General features: G+C 44.0%; 1 protein-coding gene across 2 annotated transcripts in view; it reads left to right on the top strand.

Annotated features, from left to right (window-relative positions):
• The window catches only part of LOC110257727 (uncharacterized), a 375658-nt gene extending 355978 nt beyond the window's left edge, over positions 1-19680 (top strand). For both annotated transcript variants that reach the window (XR_014835038.1, XR_014835039.1), the window contains exons 3-4: positions 10591-10858; positions 17281-19680. The gene's annotated coding sequence lies outside the window, so the exon portion shown is untranslated. The remainder of the gene's footprint in view (positions 1-10590; positions 10859-17280) is intronic.
• The last annotated feature ends 7888 nt before the right edge of the window (positions 19681-27568 follow it).

The following is a 27568-nucleotide window of genomic DNA, read 5'->3' as shown; positions in this document are numbered from 1 at the left end:
CAGATCCGCTGTGGCCCTGGTTGTGGCCTAGGCTGCAGCTTTAGCTCTGATATGACTCAGCCTGGGGACCATCCATGTGCTGCACGTGCAGCCATAAAAAGAAAAAGAGAAAGAAACAAAGAAAAAGCACCCATTGTAGGGGGAGATTGTGGTGGTGAGGTTATCGGGTCGGGAGCAAGTTCACTGAGGCCTTGAATGCACAGTCTGGCATCATCTCTTTGACGTTTTCTGTATCCTTTCGTTTACACAGTCAAACACCATTTTCCTTTGCTTTTTGCCAAACAAAACGGCTTCTTTGGGCCATTTATCATTGGCTTTTTTTCCTGTCTTCCTCTGGGTTTTACTCCTGAAATTATTCCCTCCTGGGTTATATTTTTCTCAGGTGGCTCAGTCCCAGAGCCTGATTAGATTACTCTGCTTTTTTATGTTCCTTCGTAATTTTTACTAACTTAATAAATTAGCATCAGCAACTTTTACTACCCCTGTATGTACCATGTCCACAAGATAGTGTTTTTGTTCTTTGCTCTTTTGGCTTTTTAGGGCTGCACCTGCAGCATATGGAAGTTCCCAGGCCAGGGGTTATATCGGAGCTGCAGCTGCCAGCCTTTGCCACAGCCACAGCAATGCCAGGTCCAAGCAGCACCTGTGACCCACACCATAGCTCACGGCAATGTTGGATCCTTAACCCACTGAGCGAGGGATCAAACCCACATCCTCATGGATACTAGTCGGGTTCATAACCCACTGAGCCAGATGGGCACTCCTATAAGACTGTTTTAATAAATTCATTGTGCAGCATCAGTTTTGGTAACATGTCCCTTAGGGCATCGTTGCTGCAGAAGTTCTGTGTGTTTAGTTGTCATTTTTGGAGGGGAGTTCTTCCAGCAGGTTTCCACGAAGGCCTCCTTTATTCGGAGGCCTGGCAACTCGGTTTGAGGATCATCTGATTTTCTTTCTTCTCTTCTCCTACGCTTTTACATTTGTTTCTTTTTACCCTTATCAGGGAAAGGGCAAAACGAAGGGGGAAAAACTTGAAAACAGTATCCAGGCTGGGACAGGGGTCAGGAGCGTGAGGCACTTACCTAAGGCCCAAAATGGATCAAAAAATGTCCTTAACCGTCAAAGATATGTAATATTATAATGCCATAGTTTATGGTAAACTATAGCCCATGGATTGGCCACCTGTTTTTATAATAACGGTTTATCACAGAAAGGATTAGGGGATTCTAGCTTATAATTCTGGCGATTTTGTGTCCATCTGAATTTTTTTTTGTCTTTTTATGCCTGTACCTGTGGCATGTAGAAGTTCCCAGGCTAGGGGTCAAATCGGAGCTGGAGCTGCCAGCCTACACCACAGCTACAGCAACACAGCGTCTAAGCACATCTGTGACCTACACCACAACTCTCGGCAATGCCGGATCCTTAACCCACCGAGTGAGGCCCGGGGTCAAACCCACATTCGTGGATGCTGGTCAGATCTGTAAACCACTGAGCCACCGTGGGAATGCCATTTTAATTTTTTCAATATTCCAATACAGTATTCATTTTCTTGATGACTGAGTGCTTTTGGTGCTGCCTTAGATTTTGTCCTGGAGGCCAGTTAGTTTTCCTCACCTAGTCCTGCCCTTGCAATAATGTATCTAGTCCGAGATCAGAGCAACAACAACCACCAGAAGGGCAATCATGTTAAACGGGGAAAGCAGACACGGGCAGCTTTGGAAGGGTTTATGAAATTTACCCTGATCGGTTATCCGCAGTCCTCAACCAGATGTGAAGAGGTGTGGGCTGGTTAGGAGGGGGACGGGGTTTGTTTTTGGTGATGAAATGCTTTCAGATCAGTTGTGGGGGTGGCTCCACAACTCTGTGAATATGCTACTGAATTACACACTTTCAGTGGGTGAATGGTCTGCATATGTGACTCACATCTTAACAAAGCTGTCTCAAACAAAATGGGAAAAAAAAAACAGGGCCGACAATAAATGCAAATAAAATCACATTAACATTATTGTAAAGGCTGCTCGATGCCCTTTGGATAAATTCTAAATGTGTTTAAAATGATAAAGAAACAAACTCATTTTTCTGCCAGTCCCTCCATGCATCTGATTTACCTGGGCAGCCCAGGCTGGCTGACCTGAGCTGGTTTACTGCTCTCAGCTGCTCTGGGTCTTGCAGGAGAAGTGGAGAGGTGGCTGCAAGCCTCTCCCCGGCCTCTGCCCAAGGACTGTTCTACCAGTGACTGGGGTGGGCCCTCCCCAAAGCACATTTGACCCAGAAGGGGCCTTGACGGTGCTTGGGGTCTGTGTGCAGATGAAGAGACCGCAGGTCTAGGAAACCCAGAGTCGTGCTGCTGACTGAGGCAATGCACTGATCAAGCTAAATGGACTTAGACGTAGTGTTGCATTTCACTTGTTCACATCTACCGAGAGAATAAGGCCAGGGGAGAGGCCCTGAGGGAACAAACCCTTGTGAAATTCACTCGGTACGGCAGGACTATTTTATGCTTTCCTTTGACTATCTCAGCTTCATCTTAGGTTAGACCTACAGGAGTCTTCTGTGCTTGTAAGTCAGGTCTGTCTGTACAGACCTGATTGGAATAGATGACCAGTAGCGTTTAAATGTTTCTTTCACAGTGCGTTTTAGGATTTGAAAAGATAATTTATTTTGTGGGGGGAAATGTGGAAATATTTGTTCTTTATTGTTTTTAGCATGGGTGATAATCAGACTAGGATTCTAGACAAATGCAGGGTGTTCAAGGGAGCTTCCTAAAATCAGACATTTTCTCCAGAAGTTAAAAAAAAAATCAGTGTTGATTTATTTTAATTACATATTCACGTCCTTGATTTCAGGAAGATACTGGGTTGCGTCTTTTCCTTTAAAGTCTGTATTCCTTTTGAGGAGTTTACTTGCCTGGAGTTCTTGAGTATCTTGAGTAATACACTGAGTTTGAATAAATATCATGCTGATGATGTTGTGGGTGTCTGTGGAGGATTTTCTTTCTTTCTTTTTTCTTATAATCCTTTCATTTTTGTAGGGTTGGTAGTGATGTCCCTTCATTCCTTCTTGATTTTTGGTAATTTTTAAAAATCTAAATTTTATTTTTTTATTTTTTATTTTTTGCTTTTTAGGGCTGCACCTGTGGCATATGGAAGTTCCTAGGCTAGGGGTCCAGTCAGAGCTATAGCCACTGGCCTACGCCACAGCCACAGCAACACAGGATCCAAGCCGTGTCTGCAACCCACACCACAGCTCATGGCAACGCTGGATCCTTAACCCACTGAGCAAGGCCAGGGATCCAACCTGCATCCTCATGGATGCTGATCAGATTCGTTAACCGCTAATCCACGACAGTAACTCCTGTTGAGTGTTTTCTGTGTGTAGACCAGAGCTTCTCAACTTTGGGGTCAGTGACATCTGGGCCCAGATAAATCTCTGGGGACGGACCATCCTGTGCATTGTAGGATGTTTAGCAGCATCCTTGGTCTCTGCCCATCAGATGCTCATAGGATCTCCCTCAGTTGTGACAAGTGAAAATGTCCCCAGGCCTTGCCAGTGTCCCTGGGAATGGAGTTGCCCTCTTTGAGACCAGCCTAAGTCTCTAGCCCCCATCATCTCATTAATACACAGGAACCTTGTGAAATAAGAACCATGGTGATTCCCATCGTTAAAACTAGACAATGCTTTTATTTATTTAAATTTATTTATTTATTTTTTTGTCTTTCTAGGGTTGCACCTGAGGCACATGGAAGTTCCCAGGCTAGGGGTCGAACTGGAACTGTAGCTGTTGGCCTACACCAGCCATAGGAACACCAGACCCAAGCTATGTCTGCAAGCCAGCCTACACCACAGCCACAGCAATGCTGGATCCAAGCCGCATTGGCGACCTACACCACAGCGCATGACAATGCCAGATCCTTAACCCACTGAGCAAGGCCAGGGATCAAACTCGCATCCTTGTGGGCACTAGTTGAGTTCTTAGCCCACTAAGCCACAGTGGGAACTCCTATAAGGTGGTATTAGCAGTTAGTTGGTGATAGCAAGCTAAAGAGCTTGCTCGGGGTCGCTCAGACAGCACGTGTGGGACCTTCCCTGGCTGGATGTAGAAAAACAGCAAGTGCAATGGTTAGAAAACCTCTGGATTGGAAGAAGCCTTGGCAGTTTTGTATAAAGTGAAATAGACGCCTCATATACAACAGAGTGGAACCATTCTTTGGTATCTACCCCAGAGAAACAAAAACTTCTGTTTCCACAAAAATCTCTACCCAGATGTTCACAGCAGATTTATTTGTGATAGTCAAAACCTAGAAACAACCCAGATATGCTTTAACAGGCAAATGGACTTTAAAAAAAAAAGCTGCCTGGATACGATTGTGTACCACTCAGCAATAAAATGAAACAAACTTTTGATACGCGCAACAACTCGGATGAATTTTCGTGGTCTTGCATGAGGGAGGCGGCCCATGTCAAAGAATGACATACTAGGTGATTCCATGTATTTCACATTCTCATAAAGACAAAGTCTAGTGATGGAGAGCAGATCAGCGGTTGCAAGGGATTGGGGGGCAGGGGAATGACCACAAGGGAACAGCAGGACAGAGTCCTATGTCTTCAGTAGCTGCTAACTATGGAGCCAAACAGACATGATGTTGAGTGCCTTTTTCTCACCTTCCTCAGCCTGTGCACATGCACTTTAGAGTATGTTTTCGCTTGTAGAGTTGTCTCTATTTTAGGAACCATAGCTTTATGATGTTCTATTGCAGCGGTCAGCAAATAACCACAAATGGACCACATTTGGCCCCCCATCTGCGTTTGTAAATAAAGTTTTATTAGAATGTGGTCACAACCATTTACATACCTCTCATCAGTGGCCATGCTTATGCTAGAACAGCAGAGGAAAATTTTGACTATTTAGCCCTCAAGGGAAAAAGTTTGCTCACTCCTCGTGTGTAGTATTACCTAAACTGAAGAAGAGGTCTTTATATGATTTTGATATAGTGAACAATTATACACTTGTATTATCTAATGAAGAAATATTTAAAAAATAATAGCATACTTTTCACCAAGTTCCATACCTTTTTTTTTTCCTAAAGAAAGTTTTGTCCAGATATATGCCTAAGAGTGGGATTGCTGGGTCATATGGTAGTTCTGTGTATCATTTTCTAAGGTACATCCATTCTGTTCTTCATAGTGGTTGTACCAGCTTACATTCCCACCAACAGTGCAGGAGGGTTCCCTTGTCTCCTCACCCCCTCCAGCATTTGTTATTTGTAGACTTATTTTTTTTTTTTTTTTTTTTGTCTTTTTGCCATTTCTTGGGCTGTTCCCACGGCATATGGAGTTTCCCAGGCTAGGGGTCTAATCGGAGCTGTAGCTGCCAGCCTACGCCAGAACCACAGCAATGCAGGATCCGAGCCGTGCCTGCGACCTACACCACAGCTCACGTTAACCCACTGAGCAAGAGCAGGGATTGAACCGGCAACCTCATGGTTCTTGGTGGGATTCGTTAACCACTGCACCATGACGGGAACTCCAACCAAGTTCCATACCTTTTATGTGCTGCCTGCCCCCCCAAATCATCAGTGCCCCCTCTGTCCTTTTCTTCACATTTAATTGTCTTTCCAATGGGCTCTACTTCTTTTTTTTTTTTTTTTTTTTTTTTTTATTATTTTCCCACTGTACAGCAAGGGGGTTAGGTCATCCTTAGATGTATACATTGCAGTTACAGTTTTTTCCCCCACCCTTTCTTCTGTTGCGACATGAGTATCTAGACATAGTTCTCAGTGCTATTCAGCAGGATCTCCTTATAAATCTTTTCTGGGTTGTGTCTGATAAGCCCAAGCTCCCGATCCCTCCCACTCCCTCCTTCTTGATACCACATATTTTATTTGCAAGAACATACTTGCACGTGTCACTCTGAACAGGCGAGAGAAGGCATAACGTCATGTGATCTAAATATGAGGTCCCCCCCTTCCAGCTATCCACAAGCTGACAAGAGAATCTTGTGTGCAAAAAGGAACTGCTTTTATTTTGTAGTTCTCTTTTCATCTGGCTCCTTTTTGGGACAGCTTTTCATTATTTGGTGAATGGGTAAAAATCTTGAGCGTAGGAGGAAGGAAAAAAGAATAAGTTAGTGACCAGTGTGATTTATAAACCAGATCATCTTTTTTCCGTGCATGAAACTAGAGGTCATGGGTATTTGAGCAGGATGTACATTTTTGTTTGTGCCTTTGAAATAGCTTTCTTAATATGCTTCTGAAAGGTCCGTCCAGTGAACGTAGCATTATTTGCTTGCATTAAGTCTTGGAATCTCTTTTTTTTTTTTGTCTCTGTGGTGTCCAGAATTTTAATATTATAAGTGTTTATGATTTATTAGTTTGCTTACAAATACCAGTTCTTTCTCTGTGACCTTTTTCGGGCAGTGTAGTTTAGAAAATTAACAGAAGTCAGCCTTGCTTTGTTCTGATGGCCTTCATGTACAGAGGAAATGTGACCCCCCACCGTCTCCCGGGGCCAGTTAGGAATCAGTTTGAAGCCAGTACCAAACATCTCAACAGAAGGATTTTTCACTTGTGTTCGTTCAGGTGGAATTCGAGCGCTGTGTTTCTCGTGGTCCTTTCCCGTGTCCTTTCGTTTCCTCTTTGTTTGAAAAGACCAAAGTTATCCATTCCCTTCGATGTAAAGCATGTCAAATGCATCCAGTGTAGACTTTCAGACGTAGAGACAAGGCCCTTTTGTAACCACGGGCATTAGAGATGCAGAGCATGTCCTGCCTGGAACCCCCAGCTCACACTGGACTTGGCAACAAGTTCTTTACGTGTATTATCTCAGCGAACACAAGTCTGTGGGTTCAGGAGCTCAGAGGAGAGGAGGGACTTGTGCGGGGTCCACTGCTCTTCATTTTTTCACTCTTCCGCCTCTGGCTGGGCCTTCGGGGGATAAACTCCCAGGGCAGGAAATGTAATGGCAGGCGGCCCTTCCTTATGACACAGAGGGAACAAGCATACGGGGTATGAGTCATAGCCTCATGATCTTCTCCAGGGGCCTTTCCTGTAAAAGATGGTTTCCACTAAAGATGCTTGAAGAATGCGCCTCCAGGAAACTTCTGGGTGAGAACTAAGATTGTTATTGTCATTCAGCAGAGGTGCATGGATGCTTTGTGAACCTCGTGTTGTCTTTGGCACTAAGAGGGGTTCAGAAGGCAGTCTTTGTATAGAAACTGGGTCTAATTTAGGAGGCAAAGTTGCTGCCTAGGAAGTCTCTCTCTTGTTTGCACACCTAACAACCAGCATCTAGTCCATTCCACGCCCGGTGTCGGGAGCGAGGAATTCAAGTGAGGTTGTCTCCACGGGGCTTATATTCTAGCAGAGGAGTAGTCCGTAAACAATTAGACATGTGGACAAGACATCACAGGCTGACACAGGTGGGGAAGGGAATACACGCGGACACGGTTGCGAGTAGGGACCGTGTACTTGAGATGCAGTGTCTAAAAAGGAGGTCTTTCTGGGTGAGTCTCATTTAAGATGCGGTCTTGAGGTCCCGTGTCTTCAGATGACCACCATCAGATGACTCCTGGAGGTGGGCTGGCCTGGGGCTGCTGTGATGAATAGGATACAGCAGAAGGGACATTCTAGGACTGCTGAGACTCAGTCAGAAGATTATTTCCCCCTGCCACATAGAGCGTCTCCTCTGTAAGGCACTCACATGTGAAGTGTGATTGTTCTGAGGCTACCAGGCTCTTAGGAAGCCCAGGGTGGCCATGTGGAGAGAGACGTTGGTCCTTCATGATGTATTTCAGCCATCCCAGGCCAGGCATGAGGCGTGCAAGGCAAGGAACCACCACAGCCCGGGTAGACACTGCAGCCCCCACCTAGACCACTGCCATCCCCAGCTGCTTGAGCTACCCCAGCGGAAGCCCCGGATAGAACAGAGATTGCACGTACCCTCTCCTCTGCTTGAGTGCACATAGTACAGCGGTGGCTGTTTTAAGCTACTGAGTTTTGGAAGGTGTGTTACACAGCAGTAGCCGCCAACCAGACGACATCTGAATGTGAGCCTGGGCCAGTCCCCAAGTGGAGAGTCATACGTTGTACTGGGCTCCAGGTGCAGACGTTGCCTGGGGTGCCTTTGAGAAGCTCACGTTGTAACAGGGGAGGTAGATGGGAAACCCACAATGATGACGGGGAATAGAGACGAGTCCGTGGTAGGATAGGTAATTACCAAGGAGAGGCACCTCATTTCCCTAAAAGAAAGGGATGCCCTATCTCTGAGCAGGGACTGATCCCGAGCAGAACAATAGTGACAACAGAGAGAAGAGAAAAATGTGAGAACACGTGACGGCAACCAGCGGTACAAGTGGGAATTTGCAAAACTGAAACATAAATGATCATGACATGTGTTCATGTCCTGGGAAGGAGACATCAAGGCAGCATTCATCTCTCCAGGGTTTTGTTAGGGAAGCTGCCTGTGTGGAAGGAAATTAGGAAGGCACTGGGGGGAGGCTGCCAGAGGGTTCTGATCACAGGAAGGTCAGACCTGAAACAAAGTGAGAGAAGGCTGGGTAGAGGCATCTCAGATGGCCTTGAGCTCTCAGGAAGGTTCAACGGAGCCCCCGGGGAGAACTTAAGCCAGCACAGGAGTCCCCCGCCCCCCCCCCGAAATGGATGTGTGTTAGTGTTTCCATCACACTTCATCACTGATGGGGCGCAGCCCGTGGGAGGTGGAACCTCATACCGATGCTGCTGTGATGGATGCGAGTGCAGGAGCACTCTGTCAGTTCCACCCACCGCAGGAAGTCAGCAAGGTCACCAAGGACTTGGCTTCTCCTGGAGGCAAAGCAGAGGCATGGGGGTGGTGGCGGGGGCTGGGTGGGGGCACGGGTGTTAAGTTCTGCAGGACAAGATTTCAGCTTTAGAAAGACCAGTTTGCAATGGCGGGCAAGTCTGGAGGTTGTGGAAATCAAGAGCAGTTATTTGCAATAATTTAGTGAAGGTGTGAAAAGCATCTTCTTTGTGGCTGACGTGAATGATTGAAGACATCGGCCCAAGGCCAACAGGTGACTTGGGATGAGCTGGGTGAGAGCAGGGCATGAAGAGATAGTGAACAGTGGCGGTTGTTTGTGGCTTATGACACAAAGGTGACTGTGGACTTGAGCAGCGCTGCCTGTAGGGGAAGGGGCTGGAGACATGACTGTTGGGTTTTCAGGGGATGCTGAGGAAAGGGGCTTCAGATGGAGACACCCTAGATGGGGGTCAGTGGCCATGAGGGCAGGACTTGGGAGGCAGGGACAACCAGGGCAGAGGAGCTGACCCCAGGACGGAACTTCTGGAGAGCACAGAAGATGCCACGCTGTGGGAGACCCTGCATGCAGTTGCAGTTTGGGTTGGAGTCAAAAGACAGTGACAAAGTTGAACCAAGAGAGGTTTTTCTAAAAGGGCTAACAAAAGCCACGAGAAAGCTGGAGAGGCCATAGTGGGTGACAACTGTACAGAATCCACTGAATTTAGCAGCGAGGAGGACCTGGGTCTCCCACAGAAGCATCTAAAGTTAATTGAGCAGCCATTATGTGCAAAAGTCAATTTTTAATCAACAGCAACTTGCCTTAAAGTGTTTTATGTCAAAGATCTTTTCCCTTATTATATCTTTTAATTTTTCTCTCCAGAATATCCCTGTCCCTGGTATTACTATTTTTCATTTAATAAATGAGAAAAGGAAGATGCAGAGTAGTTGCTGAGCGGGGAGGGGTTTACTCGTGGAACCAAGCCACATGCTCTGATTCCCTGGTTTGTAGGGAGGGTCACTGCCAAAGGGCTGTCACCTGTTCCCCATCCTGCCCAGGTGCCTTTGTTCCTTCCACATCATTGGATCTAGCAGCCCTATTTAATGACAGCAACAAGGTTTTCCATCTGTGCTTATGTTTTCCTTCTCTGGAACATGTAATTACTTGAAGGTGAATCTGTCAGGCGCCGTTGCAGATGGGTTAGCTGCGGCCATGCGTGCAGCTGAGAACATTTTATTGAATTAATTCTCTTGGCCCTAACTGTCCCAAAGTGAAATGAGTCACTCAACTTTGAGAAGCTTCCATTGCTCGTTACAGCTGGTAAATCAAAGCCTCCCGTGCATGGAGAAACACACAGTGGAAAATGTTGAAATATGTCACTTGCATGTACTCAGCAGGAAAAATGTGAGGTAGCTTAGATAATCTGCTCCTTGTTGGATCATTGCGCATCTCGCGGGCCATTTGCACGTGCTGTTACCCAGTTCATGCCTGGTCTGTGGCATGTCGGCATGCATCTCTCTGTCTTGGATGGCCTCCTATTATAAACAAGTCCACTGGGCTCTTTGAACACTTTAGCAGAAGGTAGAGTTTGAGTTGTCATGTCTTTCCCCCTTGCCTAATACATGTAGTTAGTTCACTTCCTAATTATCTTGGTGACCATATGGAGAAGTGACGTGGAATGGACTCTCAGCTTAGTTCAGTGGGTCTGGAAATCCAAATTGGATGGAAAGAAGAACAAGTTTTGTAACTGAAATCAAATATACTCCTGGAGGTCTCATGTTCTAATAAAAGGCTGAGGAATATCTGATGTTTTGCAGAGGTGGCCAACCCAGTACAGGGAGCACAACCTGGAGACAGGTGTCTCATACGTCGTGCCCTGCAGTAGGTCACGCGGAGGAGAGCTTGTGCGCAGTGGCTGGTCCAGAGGAGACATGGAGTAACCTCAAGGCCGTAACCATCTAGGATGCTGCTGCCTGACACCTGCAGAGAAGCCTCTGGGGGAAAATGTGATGGCGTTGACCTAACTTCATTTTGGACTCGTCCATCTTCATTTCTGCCCTATCTCTCTTTGGTCTCTCTTCCCACGTAAGTAGCCAGTCCTTGCTCGGTCTCCTGCGCCTCTTTTTGTCCCCGTAAAACCATCTGATAATCAGAATGTGTAGGTAACAGTGCACTATCTTTCCATGACAATTGATTTGGAGACACTGCTGCTCTGTGGAAAACAACTTATTTCTCTCCATGGAATTTCTGGTGCTACAAGAGCAGAACCAACTTCCCTGGAGGGGAGACCTCGGATTCTGCCCTTGAAGGTACATAGATCATACTCCCTAGAGGCTCTCCTGCTTTGGCAGGGCAAGTCAGTAATCAGAATGCAGTGCTTTGTGCTTGAATGCCTCTTACAGCCCAGGCGAGAAATGAGTTTAGAATCACAGCAAAGTCTTATTCCCTATTCTTTGAGAGAGCTGGAGGCGTAAGATTTGAATGCAAATAGATATAATCAGGGAAAAAATGATAAGTGTCATTGGGAGGACGTGTAAAGAGTCCCAGGACTCAACGTCTCAGAGAAGCCTGCATGGAGGAGGCCGCGTGAGAGATGGGTAAGGGAGCGCGTCAACGCTTAACGCGTAGAAATCGTGTCGTCCACACAGGGAGATGCTCAGACCTCTGCACGGGACCCACAGTGCACATTCTGGAGTAAAGACAGCAACAAACATTTAAGGGGAGATGAAAGGAGGTGGGGGAGAATCTGGGGAAAGGGGACCCCAACTTTGCAAGATTCAGTGGAGAGGCACCCTTCCCACATCCCTGGGTTTGCAACGTAACAGCCCGTAACCAAGGCCAGACACTCAGCTGCCAATGGCTCAATTCTCAACCAGGGCTATAATATGATTCTGTTAAGCGATTGTAAAAGGTTAGTATTATTGACATGGGCACAGGGAATAGCACACTGGCTGTGAATTAAATAACGTTGGTCGTATGGGAAGAGAAAAACACTTGCCGACATTCAATACTCATTGCTGTCAGACGCCCTCGTTTGGAATTTTTAATGCCATCCTTGGCTGGCCTGGAATTTACCTTTCCCCTGCTGATGAAGATGTATGTAATGAGCAAATTAATTGTGTTAGCACAGCTCAGCCTTCTCAAGCATCTTAAACCAGGCTGGCGTAGCTCATATTTGCAGACAAACATTACATAGGTGCTAAGGGCTTTTGTCTCTTCATGAGCAGAGGTGCTGTTTGGCAGCAGGATCTCCTGGTTTTTGCTGTTATTTTTGTTGAGGGGGGACCAGATAGCCACCAAAGGAAGAGGAAACAGATGGAGATGTAAATTCCTGGCCTGTATGGTATTCAGAAGAGCACGGAGGAGGCTCATGGCTTATCCTTTGAGCAAGAACATCCCAGGGTAAAGCAGGCTTCAGGGAAAAGCCCAAGTCACTTGTGTTTTCAGATGCCTCCCAGAGGCTGGGCTGCAGAAACACTGCTTTGGAGCAGCTCTGTTTCAGCATGGGGCCGCTGATGACACCTGTGCTTTTGAGTGTGTTTGTGCTGCTGGTTCACTTTCTGTGCTCAGGGGAGAGATTCCAAGTCAAGTCACAGCCTTTTCCTTTATCCGCACGTATGGAGTCATTCTTCCCAAGGTTAGGGGCCTCATGGCCTTGGCCAGTGGCTTTGCCAGAACCCGCTTCACTGTCACCACTTGGGTCCCGTTGCAAGTATAGGACACCAGCCGTGATGCTCCCGTGGTCAAGAGGTGTCCTCTTCCTGCCAATAGAAACCCCTCAATTTGTCTGTCTCCTTCTTTTTCCTTCTCTTGTGATTTGATGACTATTGCCAGTGTTAAGTTGGATTCCTTTTTCTTATGTGTGTGTATGTCTGTTATAGAATTTTGGTTTGTGTTTATCATGATATTTTTGTATAGGAGCCTTTCTCTCTCTCTCTCTCTATATATATATATATGAGTCTACATGTATAAAATATATACATATATACATATACATACATACATATATATATATATATGAATGTTCTAAGCTGCTGATCTCTTACTTTTAAAAACATTTAAAATGCCCTGCACTTACATTCTACTCCCCTCCCGTTACTATTTTGCTATCATATTTTCCATCAAAGTCTTGTGTATCCCTTAACCGCTTATTGTGGATATAGATGCGTTAACTACGTTTGTCTTTTAACCTCCTACCAGCTTAGTGTGTGAATTATTTCCTACCTTCGCGGTATGTGTGCCTTGACCTGCAAGCTTTGCCATTTCATAACTTTCTCGTTTGTAATTGTGGCCTTTGATTTTTTAGTCTTTGCCTAGAAAAGTTCCTTTAACATTTGTTGTAAAGCTGATTTGGTGGTGCTGAAGTTTAGCCTTTGCTTGTCTGTAAAGCAAACAAAGCTTGTCTTGGTTTCTCCTCCAAATCTGAAGGAGAGCCTTGCTGGGTGGAGTATTCTTGGTTATAGGTTTTTCACTTCCATTGCTTTGCGTGTACTGTGCCACTCCCTTCTGGCCTACAGAGTTTCTGCTAAAAAGTCAGCTGATAGCCTTATGGGAGCTCCCTTGTATGTCATCTGTTGCTTATTCCTTGCTCCTTGTAGCATTCTCTTTTTATCTTTCATTTTTGTCACTTGAGTTACAATGTGTCTTGGCATATTCCTCTTTGAGAACCCCTTTGATTTGGCTAGAGGCTCCAAATACATTCAACCTGCAGAAGGACGTTTTGATGTTACCTCTGTAATATTCTGGACTCACAGATATCCATGTAAATTAGCCAGTGGCTCTGATACCAAGGATAATTGCAGGGATTGGCATTTGTCAAGGCAGATGAGTGGGGGAGAGGGACGTTCTGTATACTCCTCCTGCCAGGACCTACTTGCCTTGATTGGCTTAGTTAAGTTGGACCTGATAGAACAAAGTTCTGCCATTTCCACCTACAGGAAGGCAGTCAGAATGGCAGTGAGAGAACATGCAAATCAGTGTTGCATTAAAGCATTTTGCTATTTTCTTATCTTATGACCCAGCCCCTCATCTCCTTTCCCTGCTGGTACTATTCTTGTTTCAGCTGGTCTTTGCCCTTTAGAGGGAAAACTTATAATAACATGTTTGAGAGCAACTTCCTTCCATGGCTTAGGGGAACCAGAATGCTTATATGAACTTTGACGCAAATCTGTACTCCTCTGGGTTATTGATAAATCCTTGCAAGTCGAGTAGCGAAAATGTCTATTAAAATTAATTTTGAGACTCTGTAGTTCTCCCGAGACCTTCAGATGCCGACAGGAGGATGCCTTTATTTCCCTCTTCCCCACTCTTTTGAAAAGTTAAAGAGTCTGAAGGGGAAGAAATCTTTGCCTTGAATGGAGTCTCCCTTTCTTCCTTTGTTATGTGGCTCATCTTTTCAGGTGCTGGTTATGTAAGGACGGTTCTGCCTGACATCATCCTCCACTAATGCCTTTTTAAATGACAGTTTGCCTTTTGAAGAGTTTTCCAAAGGTTAATTGGTGAAGACCTGCGGGGGCGGGGCAGCTTTCTCCCAGAACTCACTTCAGTTATTGTGTAATGGCCTGGTAATGCCTTTGAGGTAGGAGCCATGATGATTTTGCCCCCTGGGGGTTCTGTTTCCTACAAAGGCCATCTGGGCTCTTCTTGCTGATGAGGAGGCAGAATGCTGCAATCAGTTCAAACCTTTCTGCAATCACATCAGACCGCTCATTCCTCTGAGCCCTGGACTGGCTCTCTGATTTTTGAGGACGTGGGGAAAAAAAATTGTCACAGGGTGCTTATATTCTAAATTTGCTTTTCTGTAATCATAGGTTCAAAGTGCCACTGAGATGAAATGGTCTTTTTTTTTTTTTTTTTAAGTGCTGGTAAAATTTCTAGTTTGTTCTAGAGCCAAGTAAGATTTTAAAAAGACTAAGACTTGTTTTTTAAGCTGGAATTCTTCTTGGGTTTGTGTCCCCCTCTGTGGGAAAGTCTAGGGGGGAAATCGTAAACCATCAGCCTCTATACAGGCAAAGGAAGGATAGCATGGAAGGCTGCGAGAATCATTTATTCTCTCCTAGGAGAAGCTGAGGGGTCTGCAGAGAAAGATAACAGTGTTTACATGCACCAAGAAAAGAGAGTATCTCAATGAATCAAATGTTTTGTAAAACATACTACAGATTGATAAAATCCCGTAGGAATACTTCTGTGCTTAGACCATAAATGCCCAGGAATAGCAAGGCTATTATTAATGAAGATAAGAGAAGCCAGTCAGCGATCCAAGAAATACTAACCGGGGGCTAATTATGTGCCACACTTGGATTCAGGCACAGGCAGCTCAACTATCCATCGGGTAGAAAAAGTCTCTGCACTTAAAAGATTTACATTTCACTATGAATGACACGTATAATAAGCCAGTTATGACAGTATTCTCTGGAATGTGCCAATAGGGCAAACCAGCTTGTCCTAGGAGCAAGTGAGAGAGAAATTAAACCAGTTATTGGTGGTTGGGATGGGGAGGATGAGTGAGGTCTGAGCATGGCAAATAAATAAATAACTAAATAAATGTTTAATCTGAGATCTGAAAGAGGGATAAGATTGAGACAAGTAGAGGAATATTCTATAGAGAACGTCATTTCCCTGTAGCTTATCACACCTTTTAACCTCAACCTGGAGGGCAAGTTGTTTTCTGTAGAAACCATGGCTTCATGGTGCCCAGGGATGCCGTCAGTCAATCATGAAACTTCTTTCATCACAAACAATGATCTGAATGTTCTGGTGCTTGTCAGTGAGGTTCCTTTTCTCCAAAATGTATTTCTCAAAGTATATTTTCATAGAAGTCATCACTCTTTTCCATTCTTTGATTATCCCAGAAAGAAGGTAGATATATCCATACTTGGTATTTGCTAAGATGTGGTTTGTGAATTTCTTGTCATAGGGTTCATGGATCCAGGTTCACGGTGACCTGTCAGGAGCTTAGGTGAGATTCCCCTTTCTACCCCAATGAAGAGGTTTGCAGAAAAAGGGGGCTTCGGACCACTGCCTGAAGCTCTGACTTTTTGCCAGCTGGGGTTTTAGAGAGACTGAAGGACACAGATAGAGCCTCAACACCAATCGTTGGAGCTAGTCATCCAGTCATTCAGGGACAAGATCTGTTCTAGCTGAGTTTCCCTTTCACCAGGCAGAAGGCCTGAAATGCTATTACTGTATCTCATGTAGACAGAGTTTGGAGTATGTACATTAGTCATTACACTCCAAAGAAACTTAACTCATCGTTAAAGGTGTGTGCAGAGGTATTTGTGTGTGTGCATACATGTGAATATACACGGGTATATATGTGTGTATGATCTATATATGTGTGTGTGTATGTATATATATATATATATATATATATATACACACACATATATCCATACATATATGGAGAGAGCAAGAGAGACAGAGTGAGAGAGGTGTATGATAAGAAATTGTCTCCATAATCATGGAAGCTATCAAGTTCCAAATCCTCAGGAGGCCAGGAGGCTGGAGATCCAGGGAAGGGCAGGTGTTGGCTGCAAGCCTGAAGGTCATCTGCTGGCAGAATTCCTCCTTGCTCAAGGGAGGCCAGTCTTTTTGTTCCATTCGGGCTGTCACCTGATTGGATAAGGCCCACCTACACTGTGGGGAGGAGTCTGCTCTATTCAAAGGCCACCAGTGTAACTGTTCATCTCCCCCAAAACACCCTCACAGAATATACAGAGAAATGTTTGACCGAATTCTGAGCACCATCGTCCAGTCAAGTTGGTACATAAAATTCACTGTCGCAAGGGGATTGAAGGTTCAGCCACTCATGAAATCATTACACACAAGGAAGCCTGGAGGGAAAGAAGAGGGAGGAAAAGAGGGAAGGAGAAAGACATAGAAAAGAGAGAATACAGAAATCAGCCCTTTAAATGAGCCCTGATCCGAAATTCCAAAACCCGGGTAGAAACCAATTGTAAGAATGGATTACAATCAATAAAACCAACACTTAAAAATCAATGATCCCGAAAAGAGTGTTCTCGAACAGTCTAAGAGTTTAAAATTAATGTATTTAAGATGCTGAAATGAATAAACACATTGTTTCGAAAAGGACAGGGAAGTTTTGAAGACAGTAAAAATAAATATAAAATGTTAGAAATTGTAGAAAAATTTAGCAACTATCCGTTAAAAAAAAACAAAAATATCTGTTTTGGAGATAAACTCTTACCACATGTATTCAAAGAGAAATTGGTGATTAGATGTCATTACAACATTTGAACAAACAGTAGCAAGAAATATATGTTTTAAAAGAAATATAAAAGGGTAGCTGTGAGATTTGGAGACCAGAATGAGATGCTTAGTATTATTTTATTAGGTATTTCATCAGAGATAAAGGGCTGGAACGTGAATGGGGTTGAATGAAGTAATAGCAGCAATTATCCAGAATTGAAATCTTCTCGTCAAAGATGCACTCTATGAGCTGGAAAGGGGAATCAATATAAACTCATTCCATGGCATATCATATTTAGTTGCAGACCCTTGCGAGTGAAGAGAAATTCTTCAGCTCCCACAGTGAGATTTCCGACTCCCTCCAAGGAAAAGACAGTCCAGTTAACAGTGGGCTTCTCATCTGGGATTATCCAGGCTAGAAGGAAAGCAGATGCCATCTTTACATTCGAGAGCAAGCCTCAAATACAGCCATTTTTTCACATGCCAAGTCTGTATGCAAAGACTAGAGAACCACCCTTTAAAAACTACTCCAGGCTGTTCTTCGCCAAGAAGATGCATGAAGACGGTAAGAGATGGTAAGAGGTGGGGTTCAAGGCATGGTGGGTACAGAAGTGCATAGAATACCAGCTGACTTAATGAAATGCTGACTGTAAACATAGCATCGTGCAATAACATGGAAAATAAGAACTTTGGTAACAGTAACAGCTTAGTAATGCAGTGGTTTGATGGAATGTGCAATGACCGAATAATTTCAGATTTTATTAGACAAATTAATGTAAAGTACATAATGAAAAGAACCACTATGTCTATAAAACATAACTGAAATTGAGACGAATTGAAAGGAAACAGTCAAGTTAAGAAGTAGAAGGAGGCATTCCCATGGTGGCTCAGTGATAATGACCCCTGACTGGCATCCATGAGGTGGCGGGTTTGATCTCTGGCCTTGCTCAGTGGGTTGAGGATCTGGCGTTGCCTGGAGCTGTGGTGTAGGTTGCAGATGCGGCTTGGATCTGGCATGGCTGTGGCTGTGGTGTAGGCTGGTGGCTACAGCTCTGATTTAACCCCTAGCCTGGAAACTTCCATATGCTGAGCGTGCCACCTTAAAAAAAAAAAAAAAAAAAAAAAAAAAAAGTAGAAGGAAAGAGAAAGGAGAAGGATGGCAATACAGAAAACACAAAATAAAACAGTGGACATAATTCTAATATATCAGGAATTATCATCACTGTCAGTTGATTTACTTATGAAAAATCCAACGATATACAACTGACACAGCTAAATAAAATCAAGGACCCTAATAAAAATAAAGTTTAGAAATACTAATATGCCATATTATAGAATTTAATATGCAAGTTGTTTCCGTAAAATAAACTGCTATGTAATAGCCACAAAAGGGCAAAAAATAGAACAATGCGAAATTGTAGGCACCTTGACTTCCAAAAGGAAAGTGCCAGAATTACTAAGAGGAGTAACTATGAACACCAGCAGTAAAGATTTTCACTTGCTTTTATGAGAAGTGGGTAGATCAAGATAATAGAACCTTAGAAAGTAGACACAAGTTTTAAGTAATGACATGAAGAAGCCTGGTACACTATACACACACAAACGTGTACCTCACATATAGAGAATGACCACAAGGTAGTCCATTGGAAATCCACAGTAGAAAGAGAGTATAAACCCCAGGTGTTGGGGAATTTAATAATGTACTCCTCCATAATTCGTAGGTTTCAGGAGAAATAACAAGGGCAATTAAAAAATGCTTAGAACCATAACAACACTAATGATACTATAAATCAATTGTATGCTACCAGTATCTTGGAAAGAAAAAAACCCAAAAATCAATTCCTTTCACTATGCATCCACCCCATTCCCTAATCAATCAAGACCATATCCATTTACAAAACTCAGCTGCAGAGGCTTTGTTGGGAGCATTTTTAATTAATGGCAGCTATTTGATATTATCGATTCTAATCAAGGTTCCCATTTTGCCAACAAATGTATAAATCACTGTCTGTCCAAGCTTAGCACAAGGGAATATTTGTGCCCATAATTTTAGAAGGAGTCAAGAATGAAAGTGTAAGATCGTTTGGAAGCTGTCATAAGCAGCTCCAGTGGCAGGGAAAACTGTTCGTGCCAGCCCAGAGCAAAAGAGGGTACTTGAGAAAAAGATTTGTCATATCAGAGACACAGGGAAGATGCTAAGACAGTCTTTCTGAGATAGGGGGATAGTCCAGCCACCACTAGACAAGGTAGCGGTTGGAGGGCATGGCAGCCACTTTGATGTGTTGTCTATGTTTTGCCCGTGACAGACCTCAGCAAGCAAACGCTTTCTGTAACAGGCCAGATAGTACATGTTTTAGATTTTGTGGGTCAGATGGCCTCAACTCTGACCCCACAATGTGAAAGCAGCCATAGATAATTCATCAGAAGTGGATGTGTTTGTGTTCCAATAAAACTTTATTTGCAAAAGTGATGTTGAGGCAAATTTGGCTTGAGAGTAGTGGTGGGCTGACCCCTTGTTGTAAAATAAAGGACAAAATGGAAAACTTGAACTGGGAAACACCTGTTTTGTCTCATTTAGTGTTTGTGTTCTCTGGAGTATGCAAAAGTTTTGCATTCTTTTGTTACTTGTTTTCATCCTAAAATATACTTTATGGAACTACATTAAAGTTATTTAAATAAAATCTTAACAGCTATCCAGGTTACTCTTGCATTTATTCTGAAATTATCTATGTGGTACTTTCACCAAAGTTAGATTTCTTTTCTGCTCAGCAGTGCTTAAAATATAGTAGAATTGGCAAAAATATTTGTATCCATAGGGGTTATTTCTAGAGTTTTATAAATAATTGGCTGTACTTTACCAGTTGATCTTATGTGGCAGTTGATGGAAAATTATTATGTACCAAACCACCAAAATAAATGATTGGTTGATAGGTAGATAGATAGATAAAAAATAAAATATTTTTTCCCTTAGACATTTGAATGTGTACAAACCTGACTTCAAGAAAGAATATTTAGGCTCAATTAAAATTTTTCTGAAATGTATTTGTACTATATATTACACATGCATGTGAAAAACTGCTTCCTCGTGAAAAAATGAGTTTTTTTGTTTTCAGGTTTTTTTTTTTTTTTTTTTTTCTTTCTTTGCCGTACCTGCAGCATGTGGAAATTCCAAGTTCAGGCTGGGGACTGAACTTGCACAACAGCAGTGACCTGAGCCACTGCAGTGACAATGCTGGATCCTTAACCCGCTGTACCACAAAGGCACTCCATGAAAAAGTGTTTCTAATGTTAAATATGGCTTTTCAGCATGATTATAGGCTGCCCAAGTCATTTCCAACAGGAGAAAAAGGATTTGGCTGTGCAAGCCACCTTTGATTTTTCATGAGCTTTTTTTAACTTCCTTTCCACTGCCGTCACATCTTGATATCCTACCCGTTTGCTTCCCCTGAATCAATGGCTAAATGATGGTAGTGCGGTAACAGGAATATATCACTGTGATAAATACCCAGTTTTTATAGATCATCTGCATTGTCCTTGTGTTTGTGAAGGAAGATTCATTTATGACATTGTCAGAACAGACTGCTTTGATTCGTGTTATTCGTGGGTCTGGAATGAGGTTCTGTTCCCTGAGATAAAACAAGAACCGGTGATGTTACACACTGTTCGGTAGAACCCATAAAGGGGGAAAACAGTTTTTTCCTTGTCATTGGTGTGTCTGAAAACCGTCAGCCTCAAAAGAAACATAATTGTGTATGTGAAGCAGGTAAAAATACAAACGCATAAATATATTTCACATCATTAAAACATTCCCCAGAATTGATTCCATCATCCGTTAATGAGGAATGTCATTTATAGAAATATTCCTTTTCATGTCTTCGTCTTCACAAGGCACCTATAATTAGTCATTTTTTTAAAGTAGAGAGCATTTCTTATAAAACGTCAAGAGACAGCTGTGGAAGTGGAAGGGAGGGCTGGAAGAGAAAGGTTGACATCCCACAAAAACCCACAAGCTCCATGGGGTGAGAGAAGGGTGCAGCAGATGGAACTGATGTCTATGGGGGGTGACAGGAGGGAGGTTCTTCATGGGGTTCGAACAAGGGGCAGTGAGAGAACTGCTGAAAAGAATTCATTTCTCCTCTCACCTCTCCCCAGTGCTGCTCTGTGTGTGCGCGCGCGTGCATGTGGGCATGTGTTGGCAGCAGTGAGGAATCTTTGCCTGTCCCCTTTGCTGCAAGGAAATGACTTCAGTAGCCAGGCAACTGATACTCTTGGGGTGGGTAATCATAGCAGGGTAGCCCGACATCCCCACTGTGGTAAAGAATTGATGCAAGGGGTCTCCTTGGGTCTCACCTACCCTCCCTGAGCACCTTCTTAGACCACAGCCCTTTTAAACACCCACCAGGGGTGAACCCCGCAACCCCTCAACCTCAGGGGACAAGAATTGGACAAGAGTCTTAGAGAAAACCCTGGGCAGAGGATTGCCTGGTATTATTGAGGGAAAAGAAGTGGCCAAAGTGGTTCTGGGCTGCCAGGTGCTTTCTCCCTTGGGACCCAACACACAGAGAAGCTGGGACTCCTAGCTCAGGGCTGCTCAGCCTCAGCAGAAGTGACATTTGGGGCCAGATACTTGTTTCCTGGAGGGTTGGAGGGGCATCCTGTGCATTGTTGAACAGCATCCCTGGCCTCTATCCGCTAGATGCCAGTAGCATCTCCTGTCACCCAGTTGTGACAACCAAAAAGAGCTCCAGCCATTGCCCAGTCTCCTGGGAGAGCCCTGTCTTGGAATAACATATACTCAAAGACTGAGACAACTGGAGACCCAAAGAGGACAACCTCGAGAGAGAAAGCAAATAGAAAGCTGTATACCCACTGGAGCGGAATTACAGAGAGAGGTGGTCTGAGAATGTCAACATAATAAATACAGCCAGTGAGATGATGGAAGGGGGTAGCCATGTAAAGCACAGAATAATAAGTCACACAAAGGAACCAAGGAGAAACATGTAATATGGAAAACATGAGCGTTAAAAAACAAAGGCATTGGGCTGAGTAGCACAATGAATACAGCTGAAGAACCAATGGATGAGCTGCAAAAGGCTCTCTTGTAAAACATCAGAGAAGGCTGAAAAGAAGAGAATTCCAATAGAAGTGCCAGGAGCTTGGCGAATAGAAGCATAGCTGGCAACAAATAGAGGAGACCCAGAAAGTGAAAGGAAAAAATGGACAGGAAGCATCGTTTGAAAAACAGGAGTTCCCATTGTGGTGCGGCAGAAATGCATCTGATGAGTATCCTTGAGGATGTGGGTTCAATCCCTGGCCTTACTCAGTGGGTTGAGGATACAGCATTGCCATGAGCTATCGTTTGGGTCACAGACACAGCTCAGATCCCGTGTGGCTGTGGCTGTGGCTGTGTTTGTGGCATAGGCTGGAAGCCGCAGCTCTGATGTGACCCCAAGCCCAGGAACGTCCATATGCTACAGGTGCAGCCCTAAACGCAAAAGCACAAAAAAAAAAAAAAAAAAAAAAAAAAAAGATGAGAGATCCTAGATGGAAAAGGCTCAGAGAGTTCCCAACACGGTAAGTAAGAAAAACACACATGTAGGCATATTAGTGGAAAACTTCAAATGGCAAAACGAAAGGAATTCAAGAAGTTCCAAGGAGAAAGCAGACTTCCCAAGGACAAGGCTCAAAGTGACAATACAATTCCCAACATCACCTAACTCTAAGAAGTCAGTGTCATGGATGGAACATACCCCCCATCCCCACCCCAGATTTTCATATGCTGAAGCCATAACCCTCCGCGTGATGTGATCAGGTCATGGCCATGGAGCCCTTATGATGGGATTGGTATCCTTCCAGAAGAGACCTCAGAGAGCTTGAGCTCTCAGTCTCTGAGTTTCCGCCCCGAGGAAAGGCCCTGTGAGGACACAGCGGGAAGACAGCCACCTCCAAGCCAGGAGAAGGCTCCCTCCAGGAACAAGAATGGCTGGCACCTTGATCTGGGACTTCTAGTTTCCAGAACCGCAAGAAAATAAGTTTCTGTTGTTTAAACCACCTCATCTATGGTATTTTGTTATGGCACCTTGAGCAGACAAATACAATCAGAGTCATTTCTGATTTTTTAAAAAAATTTTTATGTTTTTTTTGCTTTTTAGGGCCACACCCACGACGTATAGAGGTTCCCAGGTGAGGGGTCACATCGGAGCTGTAGCCACTGGCCTATGCCACAGCCACAACAACACAGGATCTGAGCCACATCTGCAACCTACACCATGGCTCATGGCAATGCCAGATCCTGAACCCTCAGAGCAAGGCCAGGGATTGAACCCGCCAGCTCATGGTTACTAGTCGGATTTGTTTCTGTTGCTTTACAACGGAAACTCCCAGAATCATATTTTAGAATTACTTCTAAGGTAAAAACTCTGTATCTAACCAAACTCTCATTTAAACGTGAGAGTGTGATAAGAATATTTTCAGGTCCTCTAGTTTTCAAACGATTTTCTAGACAAAAATCCACATTGAAGAGAGTACGAGAGGAATTGCTCAACTCTAGGAAAAGGCTATAACAGATATAAAAGAAAGGCGGTAATATCCGTTAGGTACATATATTGTCATTTAATAAGACCGGGGTAAGAAAAGAAAAAGGCAAAAGATATCTTAGCCCAGAACTGAAATTCTAGACAAGACCAAACAAACACTGGATAGCAGTGGGGAGAAAGGGATATGAGAACTTGCTTAAATCTTATTGGGGGAAGACCTAGATACTAATAAGCTTAAGAAACCAATAGTGAATATGGATCTTAATAAAGAAAAATAGAATGTGTTACATTTACATCAGCCAGGGGAGAAAAAATGCTCATCTAGCCACAGAATGCAGAAAAGGAAACTAAAAACCAAGCGAAAATCTAGCAAATGGAGGTGTGACATAAGATAGTAGAAACAAATCAGTATAAAAATTTAGGAATCTAGACTCATCACGTAAAAATTGGAGGCTACAAAATAAGATGCAGTCGTTTGTCACTCAGGAGAGTCATGTTTAAAAGATAGAGAAAACAGGAGTGCTCATGGGGCACAATGGGATTGGCAGTGTCTCTGCAGCGCCAGGACGCAGGTTTGATCCCTGGCCTGGCACAGTGGCTTAAAGGATCCTATGGTGCCACAGCTGTGGCATAGGCAGCCAAAAAAGGGGGAAAAAATAGAAAACATGAACGAAAGAGGATGTCCGTTATGAACCCATGAATAATGGGGTAAAGAACTAAAGAGGAGGAGTTCCCGTTGTGGCGCAGTGGTTAACGAATCTGACTAGGAACCATGAGGTTGTGGGTTTGATCCCTGGCCTTGCTCCGTGGGTTAAGGATCTGGCGTTGCTGTGAGCTGTGGTGTAGGTCGCAGATGCGGCTCAGATCCCACATTACTGTGGCTCTGGCATAGGCCAGTGGCTACAACTCCGATTAGACCCCCTAGCCTGGGAATCTCTATATGCCATGAGAGCGGCCCCAGAAAAGACCAAAAAAAAAAAAAAGAACTGAAGCGGAAACAGATTTCAAGACATAGCATAAAGGACAAAGAGGTATACTAGACTGGCTAAGGAGCAATACTGTAAGAATATTGAATCATCGTAAACATATATTAGGGAGAAATACGTCTACCACCAATTGTAGTTTGTGATTCTTCTAGGAAATAGTTTGAGGAAGCTGCTGAAAATACCACTCTAAAGATCTGAATAGTATCACTAATAAGCTTCAGCTATGATGGTTAGAACGCTACACCCAGCAAAGACTATATATTATTTTTGCACATTCACAGAGCATATTCCCAAATAGTCCATTCCTTGAACGTCTAAATTTTTTTTACTTTTCCCGTGCTATGGAACAGGGCTTCGTATACGGCATCATTTGTAGACAAAACAATTATCTATGTACCAAAATCCCCAACAGCATAAATAGACTGTTAGAAAGAGTTCAGCACAGTTGCTGGAGACGAGATAAACTTAGAAAAATTGGAAGCACTTCTCTACACCAGCAACTTGAGCATGTCATCCAACGTAAGGTCCCATTCACAATGGCAATAAAAACCATCAAGTGTCTTTACACACAGTGGCCGTGGAGGAAAATGTGAAATTCTCCTCAAGGATGTAGGAGGTAGTCTGAATCTATAGGAGACATTTCTTTCTTGAGGTGATACAATTTTAGTATCACAGAGATGTCATTTCTCCTAATTAGTGTATAAATTCCACATTTCAGGTAGATGTCTATAGAAGCATGATGGACCTAATCTAAAACTTTTTATTGAAGAATGCCCTTTGGTGAAGATGACAAAAAATACTGAAGAGGGAAGAGTTTTAATATATGAAGGCATACACAAAAGCTATTGTCATAAAAACAGCACAGTTTTAATATAAGGACAAAAACATAGAAAGGCCCATCTGGGGATGATTCAAATATCTATTCGTCACTTACAGTAGCCAAGACATGGTGACAACCTCAGTGCCCATTGACAGAGGAATGCATTAAGAAGATGTGGTACGTATATATGATGGACTACTGCTCAGCCATAAAAAAAGAATGAAATCATTGCATTTGCAGCAATACGGATGGACTTAGAGATTAGCATACCAAGTGACGTAAGCCAGACAAAGACAAACACCATATGCTATCACTTATATGTGGCATCTAAAAGACGGCATGAATGAAGTGATCTACGAAACAGAAATAGACTCACAGACACAGACCGCAGACGTGTGATCACCAGGGGCAAGGGGAAGGGGCAGAGGGATGGACGAGGAGTTTAGGGTTCATAGCTACAGACTGTTATACACAGGATGGATGAACCAGGAACTAACTATACTCAGTATCCTGTAATAAACCATATGGAAAAATGAAAAAGAATAACATATGTAGGGTTTAGTCATCTTAGGTATCAAAAGACCCAAATTTGTTCTCTGAGTATTAACCCCAATAAATTCTCACTGCGAGTCTGCGGGGAGACCTGTACAGGACAGTTCACCGTGGTGTTGTGTGCACTGGCCAAGAACCGCAGCTGTCCTGGTATAGAGGGTGGGGGTGCCCCTGGGGTGCCTTGTCCTGCAGTCAGGAGCCATGCACTGTGTGTACCCTGCATCACATCAGATCCAGACAGGACAGTGCTGAGTGAAAACAAGTAAGAAACAGTGGAACCCGTTACACAAACAACTGTGCCCATCACACAACACACACACACACACACACACACACACACACACACACAATATCTTCTGTAGACCTACATCTGTAACTGCAAACCATGATGCACATTTTACCCACACCAGGAAGGCTCTTTCTGTGGGGCAGGTGGAGGGACTGGGCCACTTATGTTAGGGACAAATCCATGTGTGCATTTTTATCTAACCTGCTGTGCTGTGAGTTCCTTTGGACAGGCAGGTAGTGATCCCATGCCGTAGTCTGAGCATTCCAAAAGGAAAGAAAACAGAAAGGTCATGATCTTGGTTGTTCAGCACTCAGTTTATTTAAAAATCTGTGACATCTACCAACCCCGAACTTCCCAGATCCAACATGATGGAAGTTAGTATGAGAAAAAGAATGTATATATATATATATGCATGACTGGGCAACTTTGCTGACCAGCAGAAATGGACTCAACACTGGAAATCAACTGTACCCTAATAAAGAAAAAAATCTTGTGTCAATCAGAGTTCCCATTGTGGCGCAAAGGAAACGAATCTGACTAGGAACCATAAGATTGCAGGTTCAATCCCAGGCCTTGCTCAGTGGGTTAAGGATCCGGTGTGGCCCCGAGCTGGGGTGTAGATTGCAGACGCGGCTTGGATCTGGCGTGACTCAGATCTGGCATTGCTGTGGCTGTACGCTGGCAGCGGTAGCTCCGATTCGACCCCTAGCGTGGGAACCTCCATATGCCTCAGGTGCGGCCCTAAAACAAAAATTAAAAAAATAAAAATTCTTGTGTCAAAAACTGGGTTCAGACTGCTCAGGGGAAACATCTCCAAGAGACGGGATATGACGGAGCTGGAGGACCTGGCAAAGTTAACGTTCCACCAACATATCCTAGGGGAGGTTTCCCCATAAGAGCATCCTAGCTTCATATAATCTGAGCAAAATGGCTGGGGAGAGACAGTTTATCTCCCCAAAAGGTTGCCATTCCAGAGGAGCAGGAAAGATGGCCAATTTCATTTCTGTTCACTCTCTGCATCCCTCCTTGGCAGCCAGAAGGACTTGCAAGGATCTTGGGCTGTAAACGCATCCTGCATACTGACCAGGAGCGTTGCCGACCCTGTCTGCCCCAGACAGTTTCAACACCTGGCTCACCTGTGCAAACCGAAGGCCCTCCTGGCTTAGCTTAGACGGGGATGGCTGAAGCAGAGTGTAGAAGCCCAAAGCTGGGCAGAAAAAGCAATTCTCTCCAGACGGTACAGTACACACAGACAGTGGAGAGATGGAGAAAGGCCAGGCTTTGGAGCTGGTCCACACTCTGTCTGGCTTCTCGGAACTCCTTCACAATCCTAGGGGAAAACCCTGTGTTAATAACACAAGGGCTTGCCAGTGTCCTCAGGTTAAACCCATATTTTTCAAAGGA

The sequence above is a fragment of the Sus scrofa genome, chromosome X (assembly GCF_054392235.1).
Source record: "Sus scrofa isolate SSC_HxYL_T2T_F1_AM1 chromosome X, Sscrofa_HxYL_maternal_Yorkshire_Landrace_v2.0, whole genome shotgun sequence".
Classification (NCBI taxonomy): Eukaryota; Metazoa; Chordata; class Mammalia; order Artiodactyla; family Suidae; genus Sus; species Sus scrofa.
This window is presented reverse-complemented; position numbering and strand designations above follow the sequence as displayed.